Source organism: Peromyscus californicus, unplaced genomic scaffold (genome assembly GCF_007827085.1).
Source record: "Peromyscus californicus insignis strain IS unplaced genomic scaffold, ASM782708v3 Scaffold_10__1_contigs__length_136768540, whole genome shotgun sequence".
Classification (NCBI taxonomy): Eukaryota; Metazoa; Chordata; class Mammalia; order Rodentia; family Cricetidae; genus Peromyscus; species Peromyscus californicus.
In genome coordinates, this window is record NW_026294391.1 from 31948264 (window position 1) to 31954263 (window position 6000).

Consider the following 6000-nt stretch of genomic DNA (forward strand, 5'->3'; position numbering starts at 1 on the left):
ACTGTTCATGCAAACAATATGGTTTATCTAGAGCTCCTGCTCTGTGTTTCTTCTCAGACTCTAGCATTTAGCTAGAAACTTAACATGTTTTCTACATGACCAGTATCCAATAGAAAGTGTGGATCCTGAGTCTCTAAGGAGCTTCATGGTAGATATTTTGCACCTGTTGTCACAGCTCTTTGCTTAGGGAATTAAGTGTTCCCCGTGTGATTCCACTGAAGGAGAACTCTTAGAAGCTTGTGCCCGAGGTCTTCCTGGACTACTTCAGCCAGCTTTGCCTACTATTGATTGTTCAATTTGTCATTCCCTTGAAACAAATATCAGCCATGAATGTTGACTCCACCTTGTGTTCTGTGAGTCCTTCAAGCAAATCTTCAAGTCAGAGAGCAACTCAAATAAATGTTTCCTCAGCCTTTGAACTGTTCTGGAATGTCAAACTTATGTTCATGTAGACTAAGTGTTTGCTGATTCCTAAAGTTTACATGCTAAAATCCTGATCACCAAGTTGTGGGGTTTCAATGTGGAACCTTCTGGAGACGGAAGTCAGGCTTCCCATGAATGCTATTAGTGTCCCTTAAGGAAGACTTAGGAAAGTCTTTCTGAAACCCCTTCTGCTGTGTGAAGACAAAGAAAATGGTCATATTTGAACAGAGAAAGGAGGTTTTCATCAAAGAGTGGATGCTTTGTGCACAGAACTAGGAAAAGTAAATTTCTGTTGTTTATAAAGCACCCAGCATGGGTTACTCTCTTAGAGCATACTGAATATACAACAGCAAATGAACATTTAGAAATGATGTAGATAGTCTCACTGATAGAAACAGAAAGTTTATAACTTTAAGAAAGGCACATAAAGAAAGATAACAAGATTTGGGTATTGTGTCACACACTTGTAATCCCAGTACTCAGGAGGCTGTGGCAGGAGGATCATTAGTTTGAGGTCAGCTTGATCTACATGATAAGACCCTGTCTCATTTTTTTATTACTATATTAGAGGTAAATTAGACTTAAAAGAGGATGTTTCATTGTTTCATTTGAACATTATATTCTGTAGACTTTTAACATTTTTTCTTGGGTTTTGATTTGATTGATGTTAAGAATGAACTAAAGAGGGATTACATGAGCAAGAGAGCTCAAGATCATGACGGGAGAATCTACAGAGATAACTGAACCAAGCTCATAGGAACTCAGGAACTTTAGATGGACAGCTGTGGAGCCTGCATGGGACCAGTCTAGACCCTCTGCATACAGGAGAGAGATGTGTAGCAGGATCTGTTTGAGGGCCCTGGGCAGTGTGATCAGCATCTATCCCCAATGCATGAGTGGCTTTCTGGATCACATTACCTATGGTCAGACACCTTGCTCACCCCTGATAAAGTAGGGAGGGGCTTGGTCCTGCCTCAACTGAGTGTACCAGGTTTAGCTGTTTCCCCATGGGAGAAGTTACCCTGTTGGAGGAGGGGATGAGGGGTGGGGAGGCATGAGGGGTTTGGAATAAGGGAGGAGAGGGGGATCTGTGGTTGGTATGTAAAATGAATTAAAAAATTTTAAAAAAAGAATATCAAGCTGGGCAGTGGTGGTGCACGCCTTTAATCCCAGCACTCAGGAGGCAGAGACAGGTGGATCTCTGTGAGTTCAAGGCCAGCCTGATCTACAGAGCGAGATCCAGGACAGGCACCAAAACTACACAGAGAAACCCTGTCTCTAAAAACCAAAAAAAAAAAAAAAAAGGAATATCATTTCAGCTTCTGTAATTCCAGGAAAAAAGATTCTCCCCAGCAGTAACACTCACTAATGATGTCTATGTCATTGGCAATATTGTAGCATCACAGTGACTTATTTAAGTTGGGCTAGTTTAGAGTATACAAATTGATATACCTGAAAGATTTCCAATTGGCAAACAAGTTACATGTATGAAAATGAAATTATTTTAATATTATGAAACGCTGGTTAATATATGCAGGAGCAAAGTAATCTATTGATCCAGTGTTTTGTATGAAAGCAAAAGAAATACATTATAAAACCACGAGTGCCACAAAATTATAATTAGAACAAAAATAAGTAATAAGCAAGTCTTAATATTTATATTGTACCTCCCTCTATGAATATCCTACACATAAAAGATGTTTTTTAAGATTATACTAATCTCAAGCCTCTGTCTTGTTTCCAGCTTCCTGTCTACTGTGAAGGGGAAGAAAATCCTCCACTACATTCTCCTGTCAATGCTATGCTGTGCAGAGGGCCAAGAACTGACTAAACACTCTGAAACTGGGAGCCAAAACAAAACCATTGTTTATATCAGGAATTTAAGTGTTTACATCACACAAGAAAGCAATAACACAGCCATATGTTATATGAAATGATGTACCTGTCTATTTTTCATGAATATTAAGTTATGAATGTTTTCTTCCACTACTCAAAGTACTCATTATCAACAGTTACTATTTAAATATTCCTTACTGTAAATAATGCTATCATGAGGTTTGTGGATATTTTCTCCAGTTTGTGCTTTTTCTCTATGATAGGATTCCCTAAATAAAGTAAAATACCACAAATGTTCGAGATCCTTGATCAAGAATAAGAAACCCTAAAGCTTGAATTTTATATAATTTTGCAATTTGTAGTACTTTTATTTCTTTGTATAGACTTCAATTATTGTTGTCATTCTCAGAAGAAATTAATTTGAATATTTTTACAGAGTATTTGTTGTCAACTAATTCTCTTGGCTTTTATTTAAGATACTTACATTGAGATGCTTTCATGTAATTCTAGATTGACATGATTTTTTTCTTTTATTATTTTGAAGTCACTCCATTATTTTCTGACTTTCATGGTGTCAGTTGAGAAATAACCTTTAATCCCTTTATCTGTTACTCTGTATGTAATATATAATTTTCCCTTGGCATCTTCCAAGATACTCTTTTTATCTTTGTTCTTAGTGTGACTATGAGGTATCTATAAGTGATTTAATTAAAACGCCTCATGTTTAGGGATCTCTGAGAATCTTGGATAGCTTTGATGTTTCATTATATCTTAAAATTTCTCAGGCATTGTCTCTTTAAATATTGGTTTTGCCTTTTCTCTTCTTTTCAGCTCCTCCCCACACCCTTTCCTTTTGTTTCTTTTCCTAGGACAATAGGTTATACCATGTGATACATACTAACAAACAGCTCTTGGAAACTCTGTCCCAGACATTTCCCTTTTTGTATTTCAGTTTAGATCATTTATATTAATCAGTCTTCTAGTTCCCCCAGTCTGTCTTCAAATACATTGATCTTTTAATAAGCCTATTGAGGGAATTCCTCATTTTAGACATTTCCATTTGACTTCATACTTCTCTTCTTTACTGAAATTCACAATAATTCTTTTCAATTGCTTTGTTCAATTATTTTCAATGGTTCTGTAATCTCGAGTTATTTAATTTGGAGTTATTTAAGAAACCTTTTATGATGGCTTGACCGGTCTAGCAGGTCAGGTTATTCGAGGGTCTCGAGGAGGGAACCACCTGAAAGCCAATGGGGGCGAGAGAAGAAGGAGACCAGGCACATAAGGAAAGACAGAGTTAGTCTGAGTCGTGTCAAGGTCTCGTTTATTGGCAGTATGTTGCAGCTTATAAGCAGGATTTCAGGCAGGGAGGGGGAGCAGGGAAAGGAGAGTGGAAAAATTTTGAGAAGAAGTTAGGGTGGTCAGGGTGGGTGTTTCTTTGGTCCCAGGCTTCTGTAGCTGGCTGATTACAGTTTATGCCAAGTGGTTTATCTAAACGTACATTTTGCAGTTAGGCCAAGGACGCCCTGTTTTTGCAAGACTCCACGAAGCAGAAAACTCAAGACATAACAGTCCTGGGTCAAACAGTCCTGAGTCAGTCTCCAACAATGGCTCCATAATTTGACTCTATTAATTGCTTTTACTTTTGATGTTGGATCACCTTTTGTGTGTTTTATTATTTTTGATTGACTGCTAAGTATTATGTTAGCAGTATAGACTTGTACTAATAATATTTACATGTATAAACAGGCACAGCTTCTTCTCTTAGGCAGTTAGTATAAATATGGGAAACTGAGCAAAACTAGTTAGCAAATAAAGTAGTTGGGGTTTCATTTTTGCTGACTGAACCTTCAGAGCTCTGTAGGTTTTGATTGTGTTTGGAAATGGGCTGCTTTGATATAGTTCTTAAATTAAAGACCCACATGACTAAAAGGATTTTGTTGGTATTTTCTCTTCTCTCTAGGCTTTTCCATTTTATTTTATTTTATTTTTCTTTATTCTTCTCTTACACAATACACCCTGACCACAGCCTCCCCTCTCTTCCCTCCTTCTCAGCCCCTCCACACCTCCTTTCTCCCCCAAATGCAACTGCTCCCCCATTTCCCTCAGAAAAAAGGCCTCCCAAGTATATCCACCAAATGTGGCATAACAAGATGCAACTAGGCATAAACCCTCATATCAAGACTGGAGGAAAAGAGCCCCACGAGCAGATGAAAGAATTAGAGAGCTTTAGGGAATGCCTAGGAAGAGGAGGCAGAAAGAATGTAAGAGCCAGTGGGGACAGCTGACACCAAGTCCTTCTAAATCAACTGAACAAAATTCACATGAACTCACAGAGACTGAAACAGCAAGAACAGGGATGATATGGATCTGTATCATGTCTTCTGTGTATATCTTAAAGCTTTAAGTTTAGCATTTTTATGGGAATTCCTGAGTGCGTGAACTAGTGAGTCTCTGATTCTTGTGCCTCTTCCTGGGGCTCTTTTATTTTCATTTTAACTTGTCTTGTACAACTTTGATATGATGTTTTTACTTTATCTTATTATATTTTATTGTTATCTCATAAAAAGCCTGTTTTTTTTTAATGTGAGACAGAAAAGGAGTGAGTGGATCCAGCAGTAAGAGGAGGTGGGGAAGACCTGGGAGTAGCAGAGGGAGGAAAAAAATATTTTCGTATTACATTGTATGAGAAAAGAATCTACACCTAATAAAAGGGTAAAAGTTTTGTTATTGATTCTGTTATTGTGTAGCTTTTATAACTAAAATGTACATTGCTGAATTCGATTCATTATTTATTACTTGCCTATTCAGATTTTTCTAGTTCTTCATGATTTAGTCCTGGTATTTTTTTTCCGAGATAATTAAGAGTTTTTCTTAATTTGGCTAAATGTTTGTGAATTTTGCCCATCTTTACAAAAATCAACTAATGCTTTAATTAATATTTCCGTATTCTATTTCTGATTTCATTTTTCTGCTGTGATCTGTTTTAGGATCCTGTACATGCGCAGCTCAGGGTCTTGCATCTTACATCAGCAGCAGGCGCTGCTATGTGGTCACTCAATCTGTGCCTTAAAAAAGCCAGATGCAGACCCCCCCACCCTCTCTCTGTACCCTGCTCTGCTCGGCTCTGCTCCGGCCATCTTTCTCTCCAGGCCTGGATCTCTTCCCTCCTATCCCATCCTTCCTTCTAATAAAGCTCTTTGTAACTCTGGTTGTTGTGCCACCAGCACCGTTTATTATAACCATCATTTGGTGCTATGGACTCAGATAGGCTGAACATTGTTGGAAACCTAACCAAGGACCTGTGACTGCAACCACTGCCACCACTGCGGTACTGCATGCTCACTGTTGCTGCCGTGTCTTGCCACTGCCGCTGTGTCTCCTGCCTCCGTGTCTTCCCCCATCACTTGTGAGTCCTGCGGCTATGCAGCCTGAGCTAAATTACTCGCGCCGGACCCCTGGGGGGCCATTGGCTGCATACCATGACACATTCTATCTTGACGAAGTATGGGATGCTGTCCGGCCCCCTGGGGGTGGGGTGTCTCCAGTGTGTACACCTTAGCCCTTACCCTTATCGTGGCGATGGTTGGGGTAACCAGTGCTGTTAATGCCAATTTGCAGACTGTCTATCCTCAAGGACGCTTGAAATAGGAGCCTGGGATCCCGTTTGTTATTTTAATTTTTTTTCTCTCAGCTGCAGCCATGGGACACAGGGGCAGATACCAGTAAATTTGGCCA

The 6000-nt window shown here is 39.1% G+C and overlaps 1 long non-coding RNA gene across 1 annotated transcript in view; it reads left to right on the top strand.

Annotated features, from left to right (window-relative positions):
• The window catches only part of LOC128114660 (uncharacterized), a 61035-nt gene extending 56090 nt beyond the window's left edge, over nt 1–4945 (top strand). Inside the window, exon 4 of the long non-coding RNA XR_008219858.1 lies at nt 2168–4945. This is a non-coding gene — a long non-coding RNA (uncharacterized LOC128114660). The remainder of the gene's footprint in view (nt 1–2167) is intronic.
• The last annotated feature ends 1055 nt before the right edge of the window (nt 4946–6000 follow it).